General features: G+C 36.5%; 1 long non-coding RNA gene across 1 annotated transcript; it reads right to left on the bottom strand.

Annotated features, from left to right (window-relative positions):
- Positions 1-7,314: 7,314 nt before the first annotated feature.
- On the bottom strand, positions 7,315-8,439 carry LOC134748691 (uncharacterized). The gene is made up of 2 exons (XR_010128429.1): positions 7,969-8,439; positions 7,315-7,574 (listed from the first exon to the last, which is right to left on the bottom strand). It is a non-coding gene; the product is annotated as an uncharacterized LOC134748691 (long non-coding RNA).
- Positions 8,440-9,124: the final 685 nt, after the last annotated feature.

Here is a 9,124-nt window from a genome sequence, read left to right as displayed (position 1 = left end):
TTGTGCCAGCCAATATCTCTAACAAGGATTTATACACAAAGTTGAGCTCTATCTATGAGATAATAGCGGTCCGCCGCTTCACGAAAAAAGTCGGACAGGAACGTGTTGCTTTACAGACAGTGAGCATTACGTTCTTGTCGCATGTACTACCGGACAATGTACAGTACGATTTATTCTCGTACAGAGTCTTCGAATATGTGCCTCCACTACTACAGTGTTTTAAATGCTTTAAATTTAACCATGCAGCTAAAGTATGTAACGGAAGACAGCGTTGCTCCATTTGCTCGGGCGACCACTTCTACAAGGACTGTGACAAACCGGATCAGTTATGTTGTGCAAACTGCAGCGGACCTCATTTAGCAATATCGAAAACTTGTCCAATAAAACTCCAAAAAATAACAGAAAAAAAACTAATATCACATACGCCTCTAAAGCCGAAACTCGAAAAGTTGAGTTTCCGATACTCCTTGACAAAACTGTAAAACTTCCAGAAAAAGCAAATAAACCACAATCGCAGAAAAAAAATGTTTCTCCTACAGCTACACCAGCAGAAACACCGAAACTTGACCTTAAAAAAGAATTACTACAGAATGTAGACTTGTTGAACGCTTTAAAGTACTCTCATAGAATTAGCAAATAAGACCGATTCTAATCCAATCACTAACAGTTCTATTAAAGATATGCTTATTAAAAATATTAAATAATGGATTATACACATATTCGAATTGCTCAATTTAATATACAATCAGCCACAAATAAAAAACCGTTGCTAATTAATTTTTTAAAAGTTTATAATATTGATGTTTGTCTTCTTAATGAAACCTGGTTAAAATCAACTAATACTGCTTTTAGGATACCTGGTTATAATATTTACTGCAAATATGCTAAAAATGGACATGGCGGAGTTGCTATACTTGTTAAAAATATATATAAACATACTTTTATACACACTGACTTTTATGAAAATATTCAAAATGTAGCAATTTCAATTGTGACTGACCGAGGGCCTTTATCAGTTTTATGTGTGTACTGTCCTCCAAACCGTCCACACATAAGACTAAATAGACTTAAAAATATAATTGAGAAATTACCAACACCTATAATAATATCAGGAGATTTCAATGCACATCATACAGCGTTTGGTTGCGCTACTAACCAATCTCGGGGTAACACCCTGTTTGATATTATAAGTGACTTAGACCTATGTATCTTAAATGACGGAAATCCAACTACTGTTACTTACCCCAATCGAAATCCCTCAGCGATCGATGTCAGCTTCTGCAGTGCAAGTATAGCACCTCTGTGCGAGTGGCAAGTCCATGATGACCCTATGGGCAGCTATCACTACCCTACTATAATCAGTATATTGACCTCTCTTGAAAAATACCAAATAAATGATCCAATAGATAAATTTATATATACTAAAGCTGACTGGAATAAATATAAAGAGCTTTCAGAAGAGGTATTCTCGAATTTTACTTTAAATGAGAATGATCCTATACAATCTTATGACAAATTTAGTTCTGAACTCGATCTATTAAAAATACAATGTATCCCAAAACTTACTAAAAATACAAACTTTATTAGCAGACCGCCGGTTCCTTGGTGGAATAAAAAATGTGAGGATAGTGTCATTAAAGCCTATGAGGCGTTAAAATATTACAGGGCCAATCCATCTTTAGAAAATTATATTGCGTACAAGAAACTTGTTGCTCTTAAAAAACGTACAATAGCAGAGGAAAGAACTAGTAGCTGGCGTAGTTTTTGTGCTTCTTTAAATCGATGTACACCTATTGGGTTAATATGGAATAATATTAAACGTTTTAAGGGGTTAAAATCTAAGCAGATAATCAAAAATGATGAATTTATAGAACCATTCATAACTAAACTAACCCAACGTTGTAGTAACGATCCTACCTCTATAGAAAGTTTATTTGAAAGTAACAATGATAATAATGAGTCTAAGTACCTTATTGAACCTTTTACTTGGGAGGAATTCATTGTAAGTCTGCAATCTAGGAAAAATACTACCCCAGGCTTGGATGACATACCATATTTGCTTTTAAAGAAACTGCATGTTAATGGTCAAAAAGTTTTATTAAGAATTATGAATTTACTTTGGTTACTAGGAAAAATACCTCAATCTTGGAAAACACAATGTGTAATACCTATTTTAAAACCAGACAAGCCTCCTAGTGAGGCAAACTCTTATAGACCAATTTCTCTATCTTCATGCGTTGGTAAAGTTTTTGAGAATATGATAAAGACTAGACTTGATTGGTATGTTGAGGCAAACAATATATTGCCTTCATTTCAAAATGGCTTTCGGCGAGGTAGAAGCTGTTCTGACAGCTTTATATCTCTTATATCGGATTTAAAATTGGCTAACTATAACAAGTCACATGCTGTTGTATATTTTTAGATGTACATGGAGCATTTGACAATGTTGACCCTACAATACTAGTAAAAGTTCTGTCTAATATTAATATCCCCGGGAAATTATGCAAATGGATATTTAATTTTTTAGACAATAGAGAGCTATATGTTAAATTTAATAACATATTACATGGACCACGACAAGTTTTCAAAGGCACAATGCAAGGAGCAACACTGTCTCCTCTACTGTATAATTTGTATACTAGTGAGATAAACTCGTTTGTAAATACTTCTAATGTTAATATACTGCAATTTGCAGATGATCTTGTAATATATTCTATTAATTCTAATTTAGATGTAGCTAAAGCTCACATTAATAATGCGCTAAATGAACTTCATGTTTATTACAATAATTACTTACACTTAAAGATCAATCCAGACAAAAGCAAGTTATTAATATTAAGCAAGGACACAACAAATGTAAATATTGTATATAATAATGAGATTATCAGAGAAGTCCCTTCTCATAAGTTTCTAGGCGTAGTCATAGATAATCATTTAAATTTTGACCTACATGCTAAGCACATAATTTCTAATTCTGTTAAAGGTTTAAATGTTATGAGATGTCTTGCCGGTATATCTTGGGGCGCAGACCCTCAAGTACTGTCTTTACTGTATAAAACCCTTGTCAGAAGTCACTTTGACTATAGTTTTCTTGTACATATGAATACTGATCACACACATAAACTACAAATAATTCAAAATAAGGCAATGCGAATAATATCAGGGGCAATGTGTTCAACCCCAATAAGAGCAATGGAAGTAGAGACTAAAACAATGCCTTTACCTGTCAGATGGGTGTTGTTAGCTTATAGATATTTAATTAAGATATATGCTAAAAATAATCAAAGTGTAATAAGAAGAATAAAGGGTCATCCCAGAATTTCTAAGTTAACAGCACTGCCGTGTCAGACGTATCTCTGCTATCTCAAAAAACATAGTTTTGAGTAAATCGACTTTAAAGTTTTTGGTGAGCGTGAAAACTAATAAACTCATATATTTCGTGAGTTTATTGAGTTAAGTCATTTTTAATATGTGTTTTGTGTTTCAATAGACGTGAAGAATAATATTTCTTTACTTTTTTTTTGTAAAAGTACATAGTTTTCGAAATAAACGCATAAACATAGTTTGGCGTAACCACTGTTTCATACATTTGGTGGTTGCGCGTAACTATGCTAACTTAAAGTTAGATGAGTTCGTTGTATGAGCGCTCATACTATTTCGCGTGGCCACGGCTCGCGGGCTTATTGCGGTTTTCGTTTATCTAAAGTTAGAAGACTACATTGTATCAACTTCTAGTAAAACGTGTAACCAGGGCATGGGGAATATTGAGGTGGTCACGCGTAGTTCTTTTATCTTAAGTTGTAAGAGTTCGTTGTATTAGTGCTCCTAGTAAAACGCGTAACCAGACTACACAAGATAATCCATTTTATATTGTGCTAACTCACATTACATACAAGGAGCCCGATTTCCATCAGTCCTTACATCATTGGTTATAAAGTAGATCAATCGTATGGTGGAAAGAGCCTTATGTTTAATAGCGTTTGTATGTATTGCATGTATGTATGTATGTATGTATGTATGTATGTATGTATGTGTGTGTGTGTGTGTGTGTGTGTGTGTGTGTGTGTGTGTGTGTGTGTGTGTGTGTGTGTGTGTGTGTGTGTGTGTGTGTGTGTTTGTGTGTATGTACTTTATTTAATATTTAATCCCAGTAAGTGTAAAAGGCGGAATTAACGGCAGAAGGTCAGTTACTCCAAAATTTTTAACCGCCTTAAAAAAAAGGTTCTCAGTTTGACCCGTATGTTTGTCCGAGATTATCTCGCGTTTGGCTGAACCGAGTTTGATGCGGTATTCAGAAAAATGTTTGTTACATTTTGGAGAAGGTTTTAGTATACATAGATCTGAGCTGATGCTGAACCCTGGCTGTACCTAGTGGAGCTCAGGTTTGGTGCAACATAGGCGCACGCTGTTTTGGTCATCCAACACGTCTTAATGAGTAGTTGGGGGAGCAGTACCCAAGATAAAGCTGATGCTGAACCCTGGCTGTAACTAGTGGAACTCAGGTTTGGTGCAACGTAGACAAACGCTGTTTTGGTCATCCGACACGCCTTGATGAGCACTTGGGAGAGCAGTACCCAAGATAGAGCTGATGCTGAACCCCGGCTGTACCTAGTGGAACTTAGGTTTGGTGTAACATAGGCACACGCTGTTTTGGTCATCTAACACGTCTTAATGAGCAACTGGGAGAGCAGTACCTAAGATAGAGCTGATGCTGAACCCTGGCTGTACCTAGTGGAACTCAGGCTTGGTGCAACGTAGGCAAACGCTGTTTTGGTCATCCGACACGCCTTGATGAGCACTTGGGAGAGCATTACCCAAGATAGAGCTGATGCTGAACCCCGGCTGTACCTATTGGAACTCAGGTTTGGTGTAACATAGGCAAACGCTGTTTTTGGTCATCCGACACGCCTTGATGAGCACTTGGGAGAGCTGTACCTAATAGTGGAACTTAGGTTTGGTGCAACGTAGGCAAACGCTGTTTTGGTCATCCGACACGCCTTGATGAGCACTTGGGAGAGCAGTACCCAAGATAGAGCTGATGCTGAACCCCGGCTGTACCTAGTGGAACTCAGGTTTGGTGTAACATAGGCACACGCTGTTTTGGTCATCCAACACGTCTTAATGAGCACTTGGGAGAGCAGTACCCAAGATAAAGCTGATACTGAACGCTGGTAGTACCTAGTGTAACTCAGGTTTGGTGCAACGTAGGCAAATGCTGTTTTGGTCATCCGACACGCCTTGATGAGCACTTGGGAGAGCAGTACCCAAGATAGAGCTGATGATGAACCCCGGCTGTACCTAGTGGAACTCAGGTTTTGGTTCAGGTTTGGTGTAAATTTATTGTGGGTATTAGAAGATATATAGTAAAAATATTAAGGTCAGTTACTCCAAAAATTTTATTCAGAATCAGAATCATTAACTATACGTTTCTATGTATTTCAAAATAAGACACTCCAGCAATCCAAATATATGTTTAAACTAATATTTTGCCTCTACTGGCACTGTTTGAAACTTTTTCTTGCTTTTAGTAATAAAAATGAAAAGAAGAGTAAAAAAATATGTTTTATAAATTATGTTCATAACTTTACTTACTTTTTATGCATTTATTAGTTATCTTCTACAGAAGAAAGAAACTACTACAGAAGTATGTAACAAGATAGTACTCATGCATTACTTATATTATATTGTCAGTTATTTCAATTAATTTTGTGTTTGTCATTTTTTATTTTTTATTTACGTTAAGATTTTTGTAAGTAGGTACCTGTCGGGGCTTCTAACCTCCGTGGCGACCTGACATTGACCGACTGACTGACTGACATACATATTTGGAATATTGGAACATTTGGAACGACCGACATTTAAATTCAAAATTAGACATGACAATCACAAGACCACTTGTTCATGACAGACAGCGAACGACGATATATAGTTCAGTACCTATGTAGGTTATCTTAAGATTTAAAAAAAAACGAAATAGTTTAGTTTTTCACAGGGTTTTCAGCAATGATTACAAAGTGAGATTAGCTAAGATAATTAGTCGCACAACCTTTGATTTCTACCACATTTCTATCACTACATATTCGTAACAAGGCTTTACTTCGTAAAAAACTCATTTCAAAGACTAATTTATCATATTTTGAACAAACAACATAAAAAAACACCGGAACGCTAACTTAACCGGGTCAATATTACGTACGCAATGAAATGTAAATGTGACGTTTTCAATCAAAAGGTACCACATTGTCGCTTACCATAAGGACGAAAATTGCTTGTGTCTTTATACGAAAAACCTGTCAGAATGTCCTTATGATAAGCGACAATGTAGTACCTTTTGTTTGAAAACGACACAAATAAACAAATACACGTGGCAAGGAGCGACGAGCGACGAGTTTACTATATGGATGCCAAACGTGGACTTATACTAACAAAATCAAACAAAAAATAAATACTACACAACGAGCTATGGAAAGAAGCATACTGAGAATTAACAAAATGCATAAAATTAGAAACGAAACTATAAGAAGCAAAACAAACGTAAAGGATGCGCTCACACAAGCTCTAAAGCTCAAGTGGCAATGGGCAGGACACATCTCAAGGTGTATAGATAACAGATGGACAACATTAACAACAAAATGGAAAGGACCATTACCAGCGAAGAGGAAAACTGGAAGACCTGTCAAACGGTGGACCGATGACATAGTAGAGGTTGCCGGGAAAGACTGGATGTACAATGCCAAACATAGATATTTATGGAAGAAATGGGAGGAGGCCTTTACCCAAACGGGATCCATACCCCAAGAAAGAAGAAAAAATAACAGAAACAACAACAGCATAAAAACATATTTTAACCAAATTTAAATAAAAAAAAAAAATAAAAAAAAAAACTAAATAATGGAAAAGAGTATGGAAACAAAGAGGCTATAATAATAATAAAAAAAAAGGAGCGACGAGCCGCTACCTCCGCGCCCCGCCCCCCGCCTCACCGCGAGCCGCCTATCGCCGTACTACCTGCGTGTGGTTACGCGAAACTATGATAACTCGAGATAGTAGATATCCAGTTTGCCGTAAAAAAACTGCGAAGAGTTACGCATAATTATTCTAACTTGAGTTAGAAGAGATACGCATAACTCAATGTCCAAAAATTCGAAAACGTCTATCTTAAAATATGAAATATCTCAGTAACTAAAGACATTTTTTGAAATTTTGTTTAAGTATTATATAAAGCATAGTGTCTAGTTTCATTTTGCACTGGTTAGGCGTATCTCTGCTATCTAAAGGTGGAAGCTAAGTTTTGTAATATATATAAAAATGAAATTTGGCCATGTTATGAAGATAGCTTTAATAGTAAACTTTTAAACATTACAGTATGCACAAAATCTATCAATAATAATACTGATTTTCTACATTTCTTGTCACAAATTCCCAATTATTACAAATTATATACAGATGGTAGTAAAGCAGAGTCTCACGTCCGAAGTGCAGTGTATGATCCTCAGACTAAATTTGTACAGAGCTTTAGATTGCATGATTTATGTTCCATATTTACGGCTGAAGCATATGCTGTATTTGAAGCCCTGAAAGTTATAATAAGAGTGTCAGAATATAAACATTTCTTTATTTTCACTGATTCACTTAGCTTAGTTTATGGATTACAGAATAATCAATTGCATTATAAAGATAATTTTATTTTGTACAAAATTAAAAAGATGTTATTACAATTGAAAAATAATAATGTAAATATAAATTTTATGTGGATTCCATCCCATACTGGTATAACAGGGAATGAAGTTGCAGACAAAGCTGCTTATTTAGGTATTAATGAATTAGATGTAAGATGTAGTACTAGAATTCCACTAACTGATTGTCAAGCTTCTGTTAAGACTGATGTTGTGAAGATGTGGATAGATTTATGGACCAAAGATAGAGAGATAAAAGGAAGATGGTACGCTAGTATTCAAACCGACTTACCTGGAAAGCCTTGGTATGAGAAGATAAAGATGGGAAGTCGTAGTTTTATTACCACCATCAATAGATTGAGGTTTGGTCACAACTGTGCACCAGCGCACTTAGCTAGATTTTCGATTATAGCCGATGGTACATGTCCTCACTGCCAGAATGGTAGCGTTGCAGATGTTGAACACCTTATATTTAAATGCCAAGTGTTTGCGTTTCAAAGACTCATCCTTGCAAGTGAATTAAGTGAAGTGTTTGATAATAATGTCCCCCGCCGCCTCACCGATATTCTTAAAAACGTTGACAGTTACGTTCCGTTATACGAGTACATCAAAAATACAGCATTGAAGATTTAAAGTGAAGTGTATTAACAAAATTACTAGTGCATTCTCTGCCATTTAACCCTTTAAATGAAGTGTTTTAAAAATAGCAAAATAAAGACTTGGCTTAAAGGACTCGCATCCAGGCCATAAATGTTAAAAAAAAAAAAAAAAGACATGTTTTTGACAGTATTTTTTTTTTTTTTTTTTTTTTTTTAATTTTAAATATGGTTTTAATTTTATTTATAAAGAAAATCTTAAAAAATAATAATATTTAGTTACATGTAAAAAATCCGCAACGCAGGCTTCGTCAGGTGGCTACAAATGCAAATCAGCAACATGCTTCGTCCCAAAAATACCAATGATGATATCCGCAACAGGCTTCGTCACTTTTTTTTTAAATAAAATAACCGTCACGAATCGCACCTGGTTCAAATGTCCCCATTACGCTGGCAGCGTTACCGCGCTGAATGGCCAACGAGATCTGTTGGACCAGGTACGATCCGGACCGAGGGTCGCACCCCCTGTCCCTCAGCCGCCGACCCAAATCCCTCACAAAGTCCCTAGCCTCCACAGCCCAAGGTCCCGCAGTCTCGACTGCAACCGGCACAAAGTCGTACGTTGGTTCCAGGGCAGAGTACTTGGCATGCTTCATTTTGGCGGCATACTCCGCGGCAGTACCAGCAGACCTGACGGTGAGACTCAAGTGGGACGGCGCAAATGTACTCACGCACGTTGCATCCCACAAGAGGCATCGTCCCCTCTGCCATGGAACCAATGTCAGACCATCAGGCCTCTTGCCATCCGTGCGGCACAACCCTGGAGGCTCCAAAACGCAAGGAATATTGGCC

Source organism: Cydia strobilella, chromosome 17 (assembly GCF_947568885.1).
Source record: "Cydia strobilella chromosome 17, ilCydStro3.1, whole genome shotgun sequence".
NCBI lineage: Eukaryota > Metazoa > Arthropoda > Insecta > Lepidoptera > Tortricidae > Cydia > Cydia strobilella.
The sequence above is the reverse complement of the archived record's forward strand: the minus strand, read 5'-3'. Positions and strand labels throughout refer to the sequence as shown.